The sequence below is a fragment of the Stenella coeruleoalba genome (genome assembly GCF_951394435.1).
Source record: "Stenella coeruleoalba genome assembly, chromosome: 5".
NCBI classification, from domain to species: Eukaryota; Metazoa; Chordata; class Mammalia; order Artiodactyla; family Delphinidae; genus Stenella; species Stenella coeruleoalba.
The window spans coordinates 30224262-30245060 of NC_137150.1; the positions used below are offsets into that span (position 1 = coordinate 30224262).

General features: G+C 39.1%; 1 protein-coding gene across 3 annotated transcripts in view; it reads left to right on the plus strand.

Annotated features, from left to right (window-relative positions):
* Window positions 1-236: 236 nt before the first annotated feature.
* The window catches only part of STAG1 (STAG1 cohesin complex component), a gene marked incomplete at its 3' end in the record, with an annotated part of 426886 nt that continues 406323 nt past the window's right edge, over window positions 237-20799 (plus strand). For all 3 annotated transcript variants that reach the window (XM_079922183.1, XM_079922181.1, XM_079922182.1), the window contains exon 1: window positions 237-493. The remainder of the gene's footprint in view (window positions 494-20799) is intronic.

Here is a 20799-nt window from a genome sequence, read left to right on the forward strand (position 1 = left end):
CTTCCGCCCGCCTCGGGCGGCCACGAACAGTCTACAGGGCCCTCACGGAGAGGTATCCGCCGCTCGCGATTGGCTGAGCTGGGCCAGCGCTCCGTGCGGGGGCCGGGCCGCCACGCAGCGGCCACGTTTCCCGCCCCGCTGGCGCGCGTGCGCGTAATCCCCACAGGAAAGCGTTTGCGCGCGTCCCCGCCGCGGCCGCCTGCTCGCGCCTCAGCTCCCTCCCCTTTCCGGGCAGGTCCGTCCCGTCAGCGAGGCAGTAAGCACGGCGGCCAGCAGAGGGCGGTCCGGACCCAAGTCTGCAGCGGCGCCATTGGCGTGTGGAAAATGCCACCAGATGGCGGGTTAGGATTGCAGCTCCGTTGAAGGCGCGGCCCCCGCTCCCGAACCCCCGGCGACCACCCCGTAACAACCCCCCCACATCGGGAATAACACACCGGAGACTTTTGGGGGGAAACTAGGTCGACGGCCGGCTGCGCCCGGATGGGCAGCTGAGGTGAGTGCGGGCGGCGGCGACGGCAGCGGGGGGCGGGAAAGAGGGGGAATGCGGCGGCAGCGGCGCGGGGGCTGGAAGCGCCGATCCAAGATGGAGGCCGGGAGAGAGCGAGAGAGCGCGAGCGGGGAGCGGGCGGGCCGGGCGCGGGCCCCGCGCGGGGGAGGGAGGCCGCGCGGGCCTGTGCGGGGCGCGGCGGTCGCCGGCCGTCCGGGAGCCGGGGGGAACGACTGTGGGCGCGGCGGGCGCCCCGGAGCCCTGGTCGCTCCGCACCCCTCTCGCGGGCCCCGAAAATTGTGCCCCCGCCCGTTCAGGCACTACGGCGACGGGCGCGGAAGCCTTTGTGGCGCGCTCGGGCCCGCCGCCAAGCCCGCCCTCCGCCCCCCCGCCTGGACTCTCGGGACTCGCCCGCGCCCGGCGGGGCCGGGCCGAGGCGGGCTGGTGCGAATGCCGCCCGCCGCCCTGCGTTTCTGCGGTGTTTTAGCGGCGGTGGCGGCGTCACATGACAACAAGCTCGTCTCGGCGGAGGGGCCGGGGGGTCGCTCGGCGTGGCGGCCGGCCCAGGCCTCTTCTCGGTGGGGTGGAGTGGGGGGCTGGCGCTTGGGGCAGAGGGGACGTCGAAGCCGGGCTTTCCCGCTATCTGCCCTCCCCGCCCCCGACGGAGGCCTCCTTGTGAAACGTGTCCAGGCCGGAGCACTGCCCCGCTAGTTTGCCAGCCCCCCAGGAGACGAGGCCAATAAAAGTTGTTTTCCCTCCTTTCTCGGGGTGGTGGTGGTGGTGAAGAGCTGGGAAACTGGAGTGCCTGGATTTGGACCTGGGCCTCGATTGGAGAGTCCAAACGGGGTGCTTCTTGTGTGCTGTAGGGACTAAGAAATTTTCAGGTTTTAGGATTGTCACGTCACCCCTTCCACCAACATTTGAAATTTTATCGATTTTCTTCACATTGCAGAGAATCGTGCCCCGGGCGTATAAATCACGGGATGGTTTTGGACGCTTATAGACTCAAAACGATGCTGTTTGTATGTGACGACAGCGAATTATTTGCTGTTAAAGTCGATGTTAAGATGATGAATATATAGTTTATTCCTTCTCGTGGTTGTGACTAGAAAGGACTTTATTTTGCATCTCTTAGCAAACATAGTGTTTAGGAAAGTATTTGACTAGGCATGAAGAAAGTTGTGTGATTTGTAACTTACGTGGAATTTGACTACACCTTTTAGATTTTCCTGTATCTTTTTAAGAAAATTACAAATTCTGATGGTGAAGCACTTAGGAAAATACATATAACAGTGAAAATAAAAACAGCCTGTGTATTGTATGATATATTGTACCACGTTCTCATATTTATAACGTACGAAATGTTCAGGCTAAACAAATTTGCCCAAGGGGGGAAATAGTGAAAGATTCGGAAAGGTTGTTTACTTGCTTTGGATTTTTGAGAATAGTTATAACACAATTTGTTTGCTATCTAAATAAAGTACTAGAAAACCGACAAGCGTTTTGCTAAAGTTTTCATTACATTTCAAAATGTACATTGTTTTTTCAAATGGTCTACCCATGGTCATTTTTACAACCAAACTACTTTTGATTGGAAATTTTTCAGTATCCACTTTAGTTTTGACATTCTGACAAAGCCAAGGGGTATTTAAGTAGATTTGAAATACGGGAAATTATGTTACTAGGAACGCTTCCCTTGAAGATAGTATGCAGGTACTGTTGATTTGAATGGCTCTTTTAAAGCCTTAAGGGGGCTGTGGTAGGGGAGAAGAGCGCCCTGGACTGAAGTTACTTTAAACATACCCTAGGTTTGTGATCTTTGGGGTGTCACTCTTCCAGCCTTTCTTTCCTCATCACTAAAATGAAGGTAATAAATTATATGGTAGTTGTATAACAGGCTGTGTGTGGAAAAGCCCTTCTTAATCATTAAAACTGTAAAAATTTATGTAATTTTACAGTTTTAATCTTTTTCCTTGATTCTGGATCTGTATATCTTCATAATCAGTGCTGTGAGGAGATACAGTGCACTCTGGAGAAAAAGATGTCTCTTCCCCCTTTTTATCCTTTTCTGCTTTGTCCTATGTTGATGGAGTGTATTAGTTTTCTTTTTATGTATAGCGAAGTACCACAAATGTACTAGCTTAAACAACACCCATTTATTAGCTCACAGTTTCTGTAGGTGAGAAATCTGGGTACTTTGGGCTCGCTTTTCATCATCTCACCAGGCTAAAATCAAGGTGTTAGCTGTGGCTGCAGTTCTCATCTGAGGCTCATGACCTTCTTCCATGCTCACTACTTGTTGGCAGAATTTCCTTGTGGCTGTATGACTGATGTTGCCATCTTCTTTCTAGCTGTTGGCCAAGGACCTTTCTCAGTTCCTTACCACATGTTCACGTAGGCATTTCACATCATGGCTGTTTGCTTTCATCCAGGCAAGCAGAAGTCAGTTGCTCTGGCTTCCTCTGTCTCTGTCCTTTGGACTCCCTTTTAAGACCCCTTTTTAAAGCTGATCTGATTTGGTCAGACCCACTCAGGAAGATCTCCTTTTTGGTGAACTCAACTGATTAGGGAACTTAAATACATATGCAAAAATCTATTTGCCATGTAACAATCCCAGGAATGATGTTCCATTATATTTACAAGTCTCCCCACACTCAAGGGGAGGGTTATATACTAGGGTGTGGGTCATTGTGGGTTGTTAGAATTTTGCTTGCCATGGGGAAAGAAGTATCTTTACAGTTGCTTCTTTAGAATCTGGATGTACAAGAAGAGCACATAGGCAGAGCAGTGTAACCCCACCTGGTGAGTTTACTCATACTGGTTTTGTCTTCATCCTTTTTCCGTTTTGTATTTCATGGTACCTCAGTTGAAGTGCGTCCCTCTATAAAAGCATTTAATTGCATTTAGAGGAAATTAAAAATAAAAGTTAAAAAGTTAAGTAAAAAGAAAAAAGGCAATAGAGATTATATAATTCTCATTACTGCTTGATACCTATTGTTTTCTCATTTTAGGGATGAGATTGAATCTCAGGGAAGTTAAGAAATTTAAATGCCTAAGATCACACTCTTATTAAGTGACAGGTAGATTCATAAACTCATTACACCAGACATTTGCTGTGTGTGATTGGTCCAGCAACTTTTGAAGAAGGGATTATGAAAAAGAATAGTTATTTAAAATAGAGTAGGGATATTATTGGTGGACAAAGAGGGTAGCAGAAATTGGTCATGGTATGCGGGAGGTTTAACAGTCCAAGAAGCAAAACACGTTCAAGAGGAGGCAATTAGGACAGTTTTAGTTAAGAATAACAAGATTTAGAGACTATAACCAGGAGTTAAAATTGTTCGGGAGGTACAGCTTAATTTCTTAATAGAGAGGTGATATAGTAAGCGCTTGGAAAATCTTTGTTAGCTGAATTAAAATATGAATCTCTAGAATTTAGATGATTCTTGGTACTGTGACGCTCTGTAGGGAAAGGTAGGAAGCAGAGACCTAAGAGGATGCTCTTGCATAAGCCCAAGAAAGAGATGATTCTTGAGGTGGGAATTAGGATGTGTCTACAGAGAAGGATGGATCAGTTTTCTGTCATTTTGGTAGTCAAGAGGATGGGATCCCAACTTCCTATGTTTTAGTGCTGAGAGAAACCTTGTCTTATTGACAAATGTGATTCTTTTTAAGTGAGCTTTAAGTAGGTCATAGACCAGTTTGTTTTATAGAATCCTTTTTCTGTTTCACTCCTTATTTCTTCTTTCAGGTTTCTTCTCCCTCTTCTAATTCTTTAAGCCAGTTAGTGCTTAAAGGACATCTCAATCCTGCCTTCTTTATAAGATACATCCTTAGTATTATGGGCCTAAATGATGTACCAGTTAGTTGCCCAAATTTCTCTAAGGAGTTTTGCTGTAATTAAACAGCTCTAGAGGTGGCTTTGAACTTGCTAGAAGCTCAAAGTTACAAAAACATTTTATGTTGTGACCCAGTACAAACACACAAACCATGGAAATAATGTCTAACCTTTATGTGGTACACGCTGATTTTTTAATTTTTTCTTTTTTTTAAATTAAGAATGCTGGTTGCAACTCACCTGTGTGCTATCATGACTTACAGCAACCCACAGCCGAATTATAATCTCATTGGTAATTGGGAGAGTGCAAAGTAGAACCATAAGAAGAAATCATTTCACTTCTACCAGATTGGCAAACATTAAAAATTCTGATAATATCAAGTGTTAATGAGAATGTGGGGAAATCAGACTCCCACTTTTGGAGGGACATAGTCATTTTGCAAAAGAAAATGACTTGTAGTAAGTTGAAGAATACATGTACCATAAACCTAGCAGTTATACTTATGTCTTTATATTTCTGAGAGATATTCTTGTATGTTGGGGTAGGTGAACAAAAATATTTGCAGTAGCCAAATTTAGCAACAAAGTGCTCATCATTCTACCACAGGTTTTCAAACACCAGTGGTGGTTTTCAAATGTTAATCTTGATGCCTAGGATAACCTCACTTGATCACAGTGTATTATCCTTTTTATGTTTAATATTTTGTTAGGGCTTGAGGATATTTCTTCATCAGGGATATTATTTTGTAGTTTTCTTTGGTTGTAATTTTTTTTCAGCTTTCAGTATTAGGATTATGATGGCCTCATAAGATAAGCCGGGGAGGTGTTCCCTCTACTGACTGAAACACTGTGCAATATTCCTTGACTGTTTGATAGAATTCATCAGTGATACCATTTGAACTTACATTTTTTTGTGTGTGTGGGAAGACTTTTGGTAAATTCAAATTCAATTTTTTACTAGACATAGAGTTATTCAGATTTTGTTTCATCTTATGTTAGTTTTGTTGTATTTTTAAAGGAATTTGTTGACATTAGTTGTTTATATAATTCCCTTGTTATCCTTTGACTGCTTGTAGGATTTGTAGTGATATCTCTTTAATTTCTGGTGTTGTTAATGTGTTCTTTCTTTTTTTCTTGGCCAGTCTAATTCTTGGTTTATCTATTTGTATCTCTTTTCAAAAATAACATTGCTAATTTTCTCCATTTGTCTTTTCTCTCTCATTTGTTTCTGTTCTTTATAATTTTCTTTCCCCCATGTGTTTTGCTTTTCTTTTTCTAGCTTCTTAAAGTGGTCATAGATTTCAGACATTTCTTGTTTTCTAATGTAAGCATTCAAAGCTATAGATTTTCCTCCAAGCACTGCAACATCCCACAGATTTTGATATTTTTATTATCTTTTAGTTTGAAATAGCTTCTGATTGCTTTGTGATTTCTTTGTTGACCCATGGATTATTTAAAAGCGTGTTGTTTAATTTTCATGTATTTGGGATTATTTTAGATATCTTGTTATTGATTTCCAACTTAATTTTATTTTGAGGTCTTGAGATATATTCTGTATGAATTTAATCTTTTTAAATGTACTGAACCTTGTTTTATGGTTCATCATATGGTTTATCTTGGTAAATGTACCTTTCACACTTGAAAGAATATTCTGCAGTTGTTGGGTGTACTATTCTGTAAATATCAATTAGATTAAAGTGCTTTGGTAGCATTTTTCAAATCATTTATGTCTTGGGTTTTGTTTTATTTGTTTTGTTTTTTTTTACTCTAGTTCTATTCAGTTGCTGAGAGGGATATTAAAATATCCAACTATGACTGTGGAATTATCTGTTTCTCCCTTAATTCTGTTAATTTTTGCCTCATGTATTTTGAAGCTCTGTTATTAGGCACATACAATTTATGATTATTAGGTCTTTCTGATGAATTGGGCTTTATGAAATGTCCCTCTTTATCCCTGGTAATAGTCTTTGTCTTAAAATCTGCTTTTTCTGATATTAATATAGCCACTCCAACTTTCTTGAGCTTACTGTTTCTGTAATGTATTTTCTTCCATCCATTTACTTAAAACTCTTTTTTCCTTTATATTTACAGTGTGCCTCTTGAAGGCAGCATATAGTTGGGTTTTGCATTTTTTATCCTTCCTGACAGTGTGGAAGTGGAATCTATCAGTTATAATAAACATTGATTATGTGCTAATGCCTGTCAAGCACTGTGAAAGTTCTGAGATTTTACCTTACTTGCAGACTAAGTTAACCTGTTACAGTTTATTGGAGTCATGAGACTCCTTGGTCAGAGATGAAGAACAGTGCATTACAGCAAGAGCAGTAGCCACAGTTATTAGTGTCAGATCTTGGAGCCCCAGTTTGTACACGGTAGGGTGAAGATGTGACACTTGCACATGCATTGGGTTGTGTTAGAGGAGGGGAATCCCAAGCTTAGAGAAACTGGAATCTTTATAATGGGTTGTAAGCATACCTCTCCTTTTCTTGAGGGAGAGATGCTATTTCTTTTTTCCAAGATTCTACAAATATACTTGAAAAGATTGGATCAAAGGCAGTCGGTGCCTCTGTTTTCCAGACAGGCAGAAAAACAAGAGACCCATGGAGAATTGTCTTTCAAAACTGCCCAGTGAATTTTCTCAATTTCCTCTATGTTATTAGCTTAGATTTTTCTTTTATTTCTTACATGGCCCCAACCTAGCTTTCTAGCTCTGTCTCTGTGCTGTACTTCCCTGTAGGTTTTATGCTCTCACCAATTTGATTACATAGTTATATTCCCCGCCCCCCCACCCCATGTCTTTGTTCTGGGGTATAATGTGTGTGTAAGAAACACTCATTGAGTGTTTACTGTATACCAGTAAATATTTTACAGTAACCCTGTGAGGAAATTGTTGTTATTATGTTGCTGCTATCTGTTTTACAGGTTAGATTAAACTTATTTAATCTTAAATTAACTAAATTAAGTTTATTAGATTTGCTTAAACCTCTCAAGTTTGTGATGAGGGAGGGACACATTGTAGAGAAGTTTTTGGAGTATTCTATTTCTTGATGTTAGTAGTAGTTACATGGAGTGTTCACTTGATAATTCTTTAAACTGTTATCTAGATTTTATGTATTATGCTGTATAATTGATATAGCTCACAAAGAAAGGAAAAACAGAAAAAACAAACACTGAGCTGTAGAATCTGTGTAAAATCTTTCCTGATAACTTCAGCCAACAGTTATCACCGTCTTTGTATTTTCATTTACTGCAAATGCATTATTGCATTTATTGTTGGCACCATAAGATTTGGTAAGTGGTGGTGTTCATAAGGCACGGTATTTTGTAGACTAATTGTTGCAAGGCCAGACAACTAATAAATGAGAGAGCCAGGATTTAAATCCAGACTTACTTTCAGAACCCACACTCTAAATCTGTTAAAAGAGCATTTTTATCTCAGCCTTATTTATGCTTTTTGTAATCTTTTGAAGTTTATTTTACAGAGATTTGGTTTTCTTTTTCTATCATATAACAGTCATGAGGTCTTGAGTAGAACACTTAATTTCTAGAGGCCTCAGTTGTCTTATCTCTGTGATGGGAATCCAATTAAAATTTTTTCAGCAAATATTAATATGAGTGCTTAACTCCATGACTAGTAGTGAGTATATAAAGTTGTTAAATACATAGACTTTGCTTTTAAACAACTTCTGTTTTCTGGGGAGAGATTAAAAACTGAAACCAAACCCCAAAGCAACAAAACAAATAGGGATACTACCTGAAATGTTGTGAGGGCTTTAGGTTCAGGATACTTTGGAAGCATAAAGTGCAGAGGTAAGAGGACAAGCCCTTCTCCTTGTCAGGTCCCCCCAAATGATAGATTATTTTTAATGGGTCAGGAAGAGTTGGAAGAGTTTTTCAGGGTAGTCCTTTTATTTTCTAATTGAGATAACAATATTTAAGTATTACCTTTTTAGGCTCTTTGACAAGATTTCTCTGCATAATTGTTGAGTTGGTTTAAAGGTTCAGGTAGAGGTTTGATACACCACTGCTTGTCTCCTCAATCTGAGGCAGAAAAAAAGTTTTATACATAGTCAAGCATGAACATGACCTGATTGTCTCTTTTGAGGTCCCTTATTCCCTCTGTTATTCTAAAGGTCTGTCGATTCTATTATATCATGTTATTATTTTTTCTTATCTCATTTAGAGTACTGAGAGGTAGGCTTTCTCTTTTCTCTAGTAGAGATAGTACAAGGTAGCATACGTGCAGAAATTCTTACGACAGAATGCAAGATACAAAAGCTAAAGAATGTCTTAAGCTGTATTCTGCTTTATTTTTAAAGCCTAAATTAACTTTCAGGAAGAAAATGCGTTACTTACCTTCTACTGTTAGGGATAGTTAAAAAGTTTGTATGTTCACAGATGAAGGAAGCATTATCACATGATTAAGGGCTAAGAAAGCCATTATATATTGTCCAAGAGAGTTCCTGACACCTGAGTTACACAGCCTATGTCAAATTCTAACTCATCTCCTTCCTAGGCATGTAAACTTGGGCAAATTCTTTAACCTCTCTAAATCTCAGTTTTCTCACCTGTATAATTGGAAGTAATAAAAGCATGTCTCGGGCTTCCCTGGTGGCACAGTGGTTGAGAGTCTGCCTGCCGATGGCAGGGCACGCGGGTTCGTGCCCCGGTCCGGGAAGATCCCACATGCCGCGGAGAGGCTGGGCCCGTGAGCCATGGCCGCTGAGCCTGCGCGTCCGGAGCCTGTGCTCCGCAACGGGAGAGGCCACAACGGTGAGAGGCCCGTGTACCGCAAAAAAAAAAAAAAAGAAAGAAAAAAAACCAAGCATGTCTCGTGGATTGCTGTGTCAGTTAAAAAGTTAACTCTTAACTTTTAGACTATGTTGCATTGTATATAAATCCAAAAGACATTCATCTTAAATTTAAAAGGCGAATAAAATTATAATCCAGATAAGTCATAAGATTACTTTCCAGAAGCAAAGAATTTTAATTAATTGGTTCTTATTAGCACATAAAGCTAGTTTAATAAACTATTAATGAGAGAGGTCAGAGGATGAGGTACTCAGGTTAATAGAGAGGTGAGAGTTATAGCCAGTTTTCTGCTTATTGTTAAACGTATTTTAAAAATCAGGCTCTTTCTTTAGAAAGTACTGTATCTTGGAAAGCCATTGTAATGCTTCCTTGGTAATTGAGAAAATTTGAAGACTGTATCAGGATTTTTATTTATGAATATTAGCTTTGCATGTATAATTTTGCAAACAAAGAGACTTAGGAATGAATCTTTACCAAAAGCAAAACATAATCTTGAAAGTTACCTCTTTAAGTTCCTAGACAAAGTAAGATGGTTAGATGGCTGCTTTTCCTCTCATTAAAATGGGGTAGAGAGAACAAAACCTGGGTTAATCTGAGTTTTTAAAAAAGTTTTGGATATTTAATATTTTATTTTATAAATGCAAAGGGAGTGTGATATAGGAGAGAGAAAACTAGTATAGGGCCAGTGACTTGAGTTTTAATTACACCTTTACCACTAACTAGCTGTGTGCCTTTGAGTCACTACTTCTCTGAGCCTCAGTTTCTTTGTTGTAAAATTAGTTTCCAAGATTCCTGTAAATTTTTTAGTCCATGTTGAAATAATCAGGAAATCAGTTCTGAATCAGGTAATGCAAAGTTTTTGATTTTAAAGACTTTAGTTTTGAAAAACCTAAGTGTGTTATCAGCAGGCCCTTTTGTCTCATCTTCCAACAGGTTATTAGAATAATTCATGCTTTCCCCTAGCTGATTCGTGTACAGGCCAAATACGTTAATATTTAGATAGTATTTATGGTTTTTGGTTCCAGCGATGGGTGTGTGTTTGCTTCTTTATTTGGTGAGAAAGAGATAGATTAGCAAGTGTCTTCATATAATTTTAGTCATTGTGAGTCATTCAAACATTTATTGAACATCTACAGTGAGCCATACACTGTGGGTATAAAAACATTAAAGCACAGTTCTTGTCTTCCTGATGTACAGAGAAGGCGATTCAAGACTCAGAACTTAGGTGTGATATAACCTTCTCCAAAAATCCTTTCCTGGCAGCCTTATTGCCCCTTCCTCCCATCGTCTCTCCCTTTCTCGAGTCCAGGATTGATCTAAGGGCTCTTCCTTTGTGTTTTAGTGGTAGGCTGTGCCAGGGCTGCCATGACTGGTTAGGAATTGGTGGTGCTCTGCATAAAGGTGCCACGGCCAAGGGGCTAGGTGGGGGCTGAAATCCAGGTTTCATTCTGCTTGACCAACTGTCCATTTGCTTTTTCAGCATTTAATTCGCCTGCCCAAAGGAGGCCTTTTCCCTCAGTTCTTGCAAAACAGCCTGTATATGGTAGTAGATATTTAACCTGTGCATTAGTATACCATTAAGAATATTCTGTAGTGTGTTTTTTCTGGCAGATAAGTTTTATAGTAGGTAATAAATGCCTTGAGGTGGTTTGTTGAAGTGAGCAAATGCTTCCTGAAGGCAAATTCTTATATAAGTTTTGAAAGAAAAGTGAAAGTTAGCCAAGCAAGAATGGGATGATGGAGATGGGAATGGCATTCCAGGTGAATATACAGGGACAATGTAGTGATGTAGTCTAGAGCCCAGTGGTTCTTAAATTGTGCTCCCTGCGTCAGCAGTATTAACATTACCTGAGAACTTGTTAGAAATACAAGTTCTTGGTCCTCACCCCAGTCCAATTGAATCAGAAATTCTTGAGATAGAGACCAGCAATTTGTGTTTTAACAGTGATTCTAATGCAGGCTGAAGTTTGAGAGCCACTACTATAGCCCACTTCTTGAGGAAGCATTATTTGAGTGTGTGTGAAGAGCTTGGGGTTACCTATAGAGGAGTGATTAAAATTTAGGGCTGTAAGCAGTGACCAGAGTGCCTAGTGTGCCAAACTAGAGTTTGAACTTTGTCCTTAGGCTAGTGGCTGCACATTAGAATCACCTGGGAGCTTTAAAAATGTACCAAAGAATGGGTGTGATCTACCCCAGACCAACTGACATCAAATCCCTGATTTTCTGATGCACAGAGGGTTCTGAAGTACATAACTGTCAGAACTTGGTTACTGATTTTAATAGTACACAGGTTTATTGAGAATGTGGCAAATACTATGTTGAGTAGCATGATAATAAACACAGCTATCTTATATAGGTATTACTCACATTTCACAGAGGAGGTAAAGTACCTTTTCCCAATATTACCTAGCTAGGAAGCGGTGGGTTTGAGTCCAGGTTTTTATAACTCTGAAGTCTAATCTCTTAAGCAACTTTTTTTTAAAACCTGGAGTTCATAAACTTAGATGGGAAAATAATATTTTCATTTTCCCTAACCTCTAAGTAAGATTTAGCATTTTCTTCAACTTTGAATGTAGGCAACAAATCACAGTTGTATGAGCAATGCTGTAACTTTGTTACCAATAGAAATGAGAAATATTTTCATATTAAATTACAGATGTTGCAGATCTGTATCTGCAGATACAGATATCTCAAAATATCTTTTATCCTAATCAGTGCTTTAAAATTGGGCTGTTAGACCCACCTCTAGATCTTTTATTTACTGTGTTAAAGAAGCACATACAATACTGTATCACAAGTTTTTTTTGATATGTTGATAATTATATTTGAATATAATTAATAACAAATTCCTTTTCTAAGTATGGTAGCCTTGGCAGAGAGTGTTTAGTAGGATAAGGTAGACAGGAAATAAAAAATTCATTTGTTTTGTTATCTTGTTGAATAGAGATCCTTAAAAAAGTCTCTCTTTCCTTCACCACTTCTCTTTTATTTGACTTGTTAAATAGATCAAAACCCAAGTTCTTCGTTACCTGTCAAAGTTATTAGATTAAAAACTACTTTGGGTTTAGAGTGCTTTTTTCCTAAGCACTTCTTAAAAAATTAGAGAAGATAAGCATTATCTCATCAGGCATTCTAACTATCCTGTAGTCTGTTACAGTGCTGTTTAATAGAACTTTCTGCAGTGATGGAAATGTTTTGTATATGTGCTATCCAGTGTGGCAGCTGTTAACCATAATGATGCAAAGAAACAAAATAACAATAACATTAATAGTTACAGTATTTCCTATATACTAGGCACTGTTTAAGCATTTTACATACATTAACTTAGGTGATCCTTACAACAACCCCATGAGGTGGGTAGTATTGTTAAGTCTTAGTTTACAGATGAGGAAACTGAGGCATGGAGAAGTTAAGTGATTTTCCAGAGTTCACATAGCTAGTAATTAGCAGAACTGGGATTCAGACCCTGGCAGTCTGGCTGCCTTTATGTTTCCTTTATAATATATTGCTTTACCACTTTCCTCGGGACCCCCCCGCCCCAAATGCATATACAGAATGCTGTCAGAAACAGTATATTAAAAAGGAATTTAAGATAAATCATTTTCTTCTAATTATTAGGTAAAAGTTGTGCAGTTTTCTATAAGTAGACTTGTATTTGTATTAGACGTATAGGTATTTTTAGTAACCAACACTGATATTGTTAAACAGTAATTTATATTTTTCCTGAATTTAATTTAAAGCTGTGTTCAGAAATTGAATATTCATATGGTTATTTTGTTTACTGAAGCTAATTGAAGTATAATTCTGAAGTCATTTTATGATAAATTGGCTTTGGTTAACGGATATTTTGCTTTCCTCAGTCAACATACATATATGAATGACCAGCCTGTGTTACACCTAGTATGGTATGTTATGTTCCTGGAGGCCTGGAAGGGGAGAGGCATCTCCTAGGTACAAAATTACATTCTTACTGTATTCGGGGCGAGCTGGTGGTAGAGTGATATTAAAAGGGGCAAGAGAACTGTCATTTTTCAGTTATCTGTATAGGTGTTGTGCTTGGTGCTTTACATACAAAGCCATCAGTTACTGAATACAGGTTGTTTATCACACCCATCCAAGTGCTTTAGATTCATTACATATGTCATTTAATCTGCACCCAGTGCTTCAGAGAACATGATGATGACAAAGATACTTTATGGATGAGGGCTTTGTTAGTCTCTTCCTTTCCCCTCCACTCTCCTCCCTCCACTTCAAGGGAATGATCATAAATATAGGTGGGAAATGAGAGGGGGGTGGAGTTGAAGTTATTGATACCAACTTATCTAGTACTTAAGGTTCTCGAGTTAAAAATTTGTTCGTTTCATTTTGCCTAGATGCTGGAAATAAGGCAGACAAGGTATTTGTCCTCATGTGAGAGACAGTCAATAATCAGGTAAACAAAATAACTGTACACTATGTTAAAAGCTGTAAAGGGAATAAGTGAGGTACTGTGATGGGTAATAGTGAGATGCATAAACAGAGTCAGGAAAGGCATCTTCGAGGATGTTAAATTTAAGCTGAGCTTGCACATAACCTGGCAAGAATGGTTCAGGCACAAGGAAGAGCAAAGGCAAAATCTCTATAGCAGAAATGGCTGTGGTATTTTAGGAACTGAAAGGTCGTTATGGAGGGAGCATAATGCAGGAAGACTATAGTGGCTTCACCTGAGGTTAGAGGGGTAGGCCAGAATCTGGATTACATAGGATACGTTTGGGTGAGCAAGGCTCTAAGGAGCACAGATTTTATTATAAGTAAAATGAGAAACCATTGGAGAGTTTTAAGCAGAGAAATGTTTAAAAAACATCCCTCTAGCTCGGTGATTCTCCACTGTGGGTTATATTTTGCTTCCAAGGGGACATTTGGCAATCTGCAGACATTTTCATTTGCCACAGCTGGGGGTGATGGTGTATGCTACTGGCATTAGTGGGTAGAGATCAGGGATATGGCTAAATATTCTGCAGTAGTACAGGACAGGCTCCCTCCAGCAAAGTATTTTTGGCCCAAAATGTCAAAGGTGCCAAGGTTGCGACACCTGTAGCTGAGGTGTGAATGTTGGATTGTGCTGGGGGTGGAATGGAAGAGGGGAGGGTTAGGTCGTTGCAGTGTTCAGGTGATGGTGCCTGGGCTATGGTTGCAATAGAGGTAATAATGAGAAGTGTTGTGATCCTTTATGTGTTTTGGAAATGACAAGTCAAGAATGATCTCCAGGTTTCTAACTTTAATAACTGAGTGAATGGTGGTGCCATCCTAAGATGGCAAAGAGCAAGAATGAAGGGTTCTAATTTTTAAAATCTTAATTTCATGGAACCTGAGTTGCCGTTAAGAGACAACACAGCACTATTTTATGTACAATAAGAAGGAACATGCTGTATGCCTGTGCAGTCTATAATTGGTCATACCAGCCACTCATTGTTTTGAAATCTTTTATCCCCAGAGACTTGACAGTTTCTTCTGTCTTCATTTGCATTGCTTGGCATGTGATAGGCTATCCTTTGGCATGTATCTCAGTAACAAAGCATAATACAGCTTCATCTACTTGTGGCTGTTCTCATATCCCATAAATCACTTTATCGTTGCTTTGCGAGAAAACATGGAATTGGGATTATTACTAGCAATAATGAAATTTGATTTGCTGATCTCAATTTTTGTACCTTTGTACACAATAACTTTTCAGTGTCAAGACGTTTTAAAGGTAGTTAAACTCAACATGCATGAAACTAACAATGCAGATAACACAGTTTATGACAAGGTTATGTATGGACAATGACAGCTAAGTTTAATTACTGTCCAGCACAATTATAAAATGCGATAGATTGTGAGATGCATCTTTACCTCAGAAATGGGGGAAACTGTATATATTAGAGTGGGTAAAATACAGTAGATGGTGAGAAGCATCCCATACCAGCCCATTAAACGTATGATATGGGTTGAAATGGATTGATAGCACTACTGATGGTCCTAGTGTTAATAGTATAAATGGTTTCTGTGTATGGAAGCTCACCTTTTAAAGATCACTGGCAGGTGAAAATTTGCATTTGCAACGAGCTGTTTAGACAGTGGTAGAATTTGTTGAAAGAATGGATACAGAGGGTGACAAGTAAGAAATAGTTCTTAGGCAATATTGTAGAAGCTAAGTGATGAAATTAAAGCAATGAAACTCCATGTGTTTGTGTGTTTTGAGGCTGTGTGCCAGTACTAGCAGCACAGTTTTACAGAGTAGAGGTATAGGCAAATACGTCTTAATTTTGGCTAGAGAACCTAGCTGCCGTTCTTTTCACATTGCACTGTAATTTCTAGTTTAACTTACATAAGCTTTGGAAAACAGTTTGCTAAGTTTTGCTGCATCATATTAAGAGAACAGTAACCATCACCTAAAACAGATACTGAAAGTTTATTAACCAAAACAAAGTTCCTGTGTGTATAAATGATGTGTGCATATGTATGTTAGTAATGTTTCTTTGACATGCAAAAACCAAATCTCTTACTACCACCATGAAAACAGCTGTGGATCTTTAGTCCAAACTGTAGCCAGGCATCTCAGAAACATCAGGTATTCCTGTGAGGTGTGATAGTGATTCCCCCCCAACCCCCAGCTAATAACCATATTGGTTAAGTTGCAAATACCCTACTATGACTTTATCTTACTTGTTTGGCACTTAATTAAATACTGTTTGTATTGTGATAAACTGTGATAATTCACATGTGGGTTTCTTTTCTATACTATGAAGTGTCTTCAGGGTAGGAACATGTTCCATAGCAGCAGAGCAAGCACATTGCTGGGCAAAATAATAGACACTCAATAAATGATACTTAAATTCAACCAAATTAAATAATTTAGATTCATATCATATACTAAGCTTTGATTGTTATACTTTAAACCTTTTTATTAGAGATTATTTCATTACAGCTTCAGATGTGCTGAAAACATCATTCTTTGCTGAGATTAATGCCTTTACTATGCTGTTTGTTCCTAAATCTTTCCAGCCACCTTTTTCCTGTTGACTTTGTTACTCCATTCACTCATTACATATTGTTACTGACCAGTTTTACTTTAAGGTCAAGCTAGACAGAGCTTGGAAATAGAAAATAATTCTTTTGTCATATGACCTCACTTTAAACAGATACACACTATTAAAGGGTGGTATACTGATGTATGGGGTGAGCAATTTGCTTACAGTAAGATTTTTGGTAAAGGTTCATTGATTCACTAAGAAATTTGGAAACTTCCTTAGTTAAATCAAAATATCATTGGAAAAAAAATCTTTGGATTTACATAGAAATGTTGAGGAACGTATAAATTTGCAATTATAATACTTTAAGCATTTGACCTTTTCCATTTGGAACCTTTCTAGTTCCTCTAAAAAAGGAAATTTGAATTGTTAGGCAGGAGCATTCCATTTTCTAAACTAATAAGAAAAAATGGTACTTTGCTGTAAAAGACCTATTCATGAATTTCTGCATATGTTCAATTTTTTGATTTCTTTTTGAACATAGACATTGACAGTTTCTTTTCAATCTTATAGAGCCTTCTAGTCCTTTGACACCTCTTTTGTCCCCTTCCTGCCTTAATTTTCTTAAGTAGCTTGGAACCTTATGTAACTTTTGGAATATGCTGAGCTGCTTTGCACTTTTGTCTCTTCATTGCATCTGTCTAACCCATACTTAGCCACAGATCAGTTAATCTTTTTCATTTCTGTGTACCTGGCTCTGACCTGCTGAGCACATCTGGAGAAAACCTTAACTTTGCAGACTGGAGCCACTAAATATCCATGCTCACCAATCTTAATTGGACCCTCAACATTACCCAGTAATTCTTCTTTTTTCCTAGTTAGTTCTTTTTCATTTCTCATAGCAGTTATTTAAAAATTTCTACTCTCTTGTAGCCCCCTTAACCACTTACCCTCTCTTTCTCAGTAGACGACCTTATCTATTCATTGATAAACTTGGATTTAATTACTATTTTATTTTTGGAAGATGTTGAAATGATTGAAACGAGGCTAGGATAGAGATTACTCTGACATTTGCTATGCCCAACCCTTGAAGGCATACAACAAACTAAGAAATTTTAGAACAAAATTTGAAATACATGTTTGTAATAATTTTGGTTGAATCTACTGTGGGCTAATTTTGTATAAAATCACTTTTCCAGTTATACTTACATTCTTGGAGTAGTCTTATGTTTTGAAATTTAAGATTAAAAGACATTCTTCTGTGTTGTGTTAAAGGTTCCAAATAAATATGCCAGCTTTTAAAATTGCCATATAACATGTTAATACATAAAGTACACTGCTTGTAAGTTTGATGAATTTTTACCACGTAACCACCTCCCAGATCAAGATCTAAAACATTTCTAGCACCCCCAAAAGGTTCTCTTCTCAGTTATTTCTCCCTCCCCTCCCCCAACCTATTCCAGCTTTTGTAAGCCATCAGTTACTTGTACTTTGGCTTCTTTTGCTCAACGTGATGTTTGTGGGGTTCATCCGTATTGTGGCATATACCCACAGTTCCTTTTTTATTGCTATGTAGTAGTCTATGAATATACCAAAACGTATATCCTTTTTTTTTTTGTGCATGGACAATTGGGTTCTTTTCAGTTTGGGGCTATTATGATAAAGCTACTGTGAACAATCTTGTACAAGTCTCTTGGTGAACATATGCCCTTATTTCTTTGGATACATATCCTAGAGTGGAATTGCTGGGTCATAGTATACTTCTCAGTACCTCATTTGTAATGGAACCAAATCACTAACTTCACCCCCGTCTATCTATAAGTGATTTCATTTCTTTTGGTAAAGAATACAAAAAGAGGGCTTCCCTGGTGACGCAGTGGTTGAGAGTCTGCCTGCTAGTGCGGGAGACACAGGTTCAAGCCCCGGTCTGGGAGGGTCCCACATGCTGCAGAGCAACTAGGCCCGTGAGCCACAACTACTGAGCCTGTGCGTCTGGAGCCTGTGCTCTGCAACAAAAGAGGCCATGCGCACTGCGGTGAAGAGTGGCCCCCGCTTGCCACAACTGGAGGAAGCCCTCGCACAGAAACGAGGACCCAACACAGCAAAAATAAATAAACTAAATTAATAAACTCCTACCCCCAACATCTTCTAAAAAAAAAAAAAGAATACAAAAAGAGCATTAGGTTTTCTAACAAGATTCTAATAGAAGGCATTTCCTTGTTTTTATTAACATATAAAATTAAAATTCTTCATTTGGATCCAAATGGAACTGTTTCTGTCAGTACTTGCTTCAATATTGTTTATAAGTCTTTAATTTATTTAATTTATTTATTTTTGGCTGCATTGGGTCTTCATTGCTGCACGCGGGCTTTCTCTAGTTGTAGCGAGTGGGGGCTACTTCTCGTTGCGCTATGCGTGCTTCTCATTGCAGTGGCTTCTCTTTCTGCAGAGCATGGGCTCTTGGTGCGCAGGCTTCCGTGGTTGTGGCACATGGGTTCAGTAGTTGTGGCTCGTGGGCTCTAGAGTGCAGGCTCAGTAGTTGTGGCACATGGGCTTAGTTGCTCCACGGCATGTGAGATCTTCCTGGACCAGGGCTCGAACCCATGTCCCCTGCATTGGCAGGCAGATTCTTAACCACTGCACCATCAGGGAAGTCCTTGTTTATAAGCCTTTGTTTATAAATTTCATTCCTTTATTCAAATTTGAGCATTTCTCTCTACTGTAGTTTATCTTGATCTCTGTAAGATTATGTATCTTATTTATTAAAGGATTTCTGACTGTTTTTAAGACTGCAGAAAATAATCATTGATTTTTCTGGTAGAAGCACAGGCTTTCTTGGTTTTATTGGGTTGGCGTTTTAGACACTTGCAGTGTCTAAAGTGGAAGGAACAACTGGATTTGGAGACTGGAGACCTGGATTCTAATCCAGGTTAGTCTGTTTATTAGCAGCATGTTTTTTTGTGAATAACTTTTTAACTCATGGACTTACTAGTATTGGGAATAAGCATGTATGTCCTGGTCATCTCAGAGGATGCTGGATTAGTAAATGGGCTACTGTAATAGTGCTCTATAAACTATGAAATATGAATATAAGCAGTTGTCTTTTGGGGGGGACATTTTGTATGTTTGCAGATTTCTGAGCAGCATTCATCTAGTTTGTAAAACAAACAAAATACAAATTGCAGTTTTCAGAGGCATGCAGCAGGGCAGAAGAGTGTCTCTAGGGAAGGCTGACTGCCTGATGAGTCAGTTCTTAAGTGTGGCAGGAACTGATGAACTATGTAGCAGACTCTGGTTCTCAGAATTGATATGTTTAGAAGTTCAATTTATTATCTAAATGTAGGAGTGATTTAGGTTGCAGGTGAAGTCTGAGGTATGAATCAGGGCGTCAGGTTATTGATACACATTGAGAAATGTAATTTTCAAATGAAATGGACTGTCCATGCTCATCAGTCATTTCATTTTCCTCCTGTCGGAAGACCTATATCAGACACAGATTATAATCTGAAGATTGACCAGTAAACCTGGAATTAACCCAAAGTGAGTTGGATCATCTTAGTTGTCAGTATTATTGAGCTGTGATAGCCTGATATATATGTCTGAACTACAGCAGATCCGGGTCAGAACACTATCCAGAGACAGTGTCAGAGACAAACTGCGAGATTTAATTTGTTTCAACACTCTTCACTCTTCAGTTAATTTGGTTTCAGCTTTCATATAGTTATGGACAAGAGCTAGGTCCAGATTCCCATGCCACCTTGTTTGTATTTTGTGTATTTACTTTTTCATTCTACAGATGATTTATCTCTTGATGTTTGATTCTCTAATTTAATTCTCACAGTGACTTTACCTCAGTTTTAAAGGAGCCTTTTTCTGTGTGTCCCATATACTGCTTCCCTAGTGGATTTAATCTATCCTTGCAAAGTTGAGTAAGGCATACGTTGCTTCTAGTGCCCCCTTACTTCTGGATGTAGGAAGAATAAGGATTTTGTAGTCAAGCCTGGATTTCAGTATTGGCTCTGACATATATTTAGCTAAGATTTTGGTCAGGTTACTTCTTAAAGATCAATCTTTCCATTCATTCATCATCTCAGAGGCACTGTAGTCCCCCTGCTCCTCCTTCCCGTCTTTTCCCTTCTCCTTTACAGTTATATTGAGGTATAATTTACGTAACATAAAATACTCTTGTTTTTAAGTATATAATTCAGTGATTTTTAGTTAAATTACAAAGCTGTGCAACCATCACCACAGTCTAATTTTGAATATTTCCTTTTTTTAAAACATCTTTATTGGAGTATAATTGCTTTACAATGGTGTGTTAGTTTCTGCTTTATAACAAAGTGAATCAGCTATACATATACATATGTCCCCATATCCCCTCCCTCTTGCGTCTCCCTCCTACCCTCCCTATCCCACCCCTCTAAGTGGTCACAAAGCACTGAGCTGATCTCCCTGTGCTATGTGGCTGCTTCCTACTAGCTGTCTATTTTACAGTTGGTAGTGTATATATGTCCATGCCACTCTCTCACTTCGTCCCAGCTTACCCTTCCCCATACCCATGTCCTCAAGTCCATTCTCTACGCCTGCGTCCTTATTCCTGTCCTGCCCCTAGGTTCTTCGGAACCTTCTTTTTTTTTATACATAGATTCCATGTATATGTGTTAGCATATGGT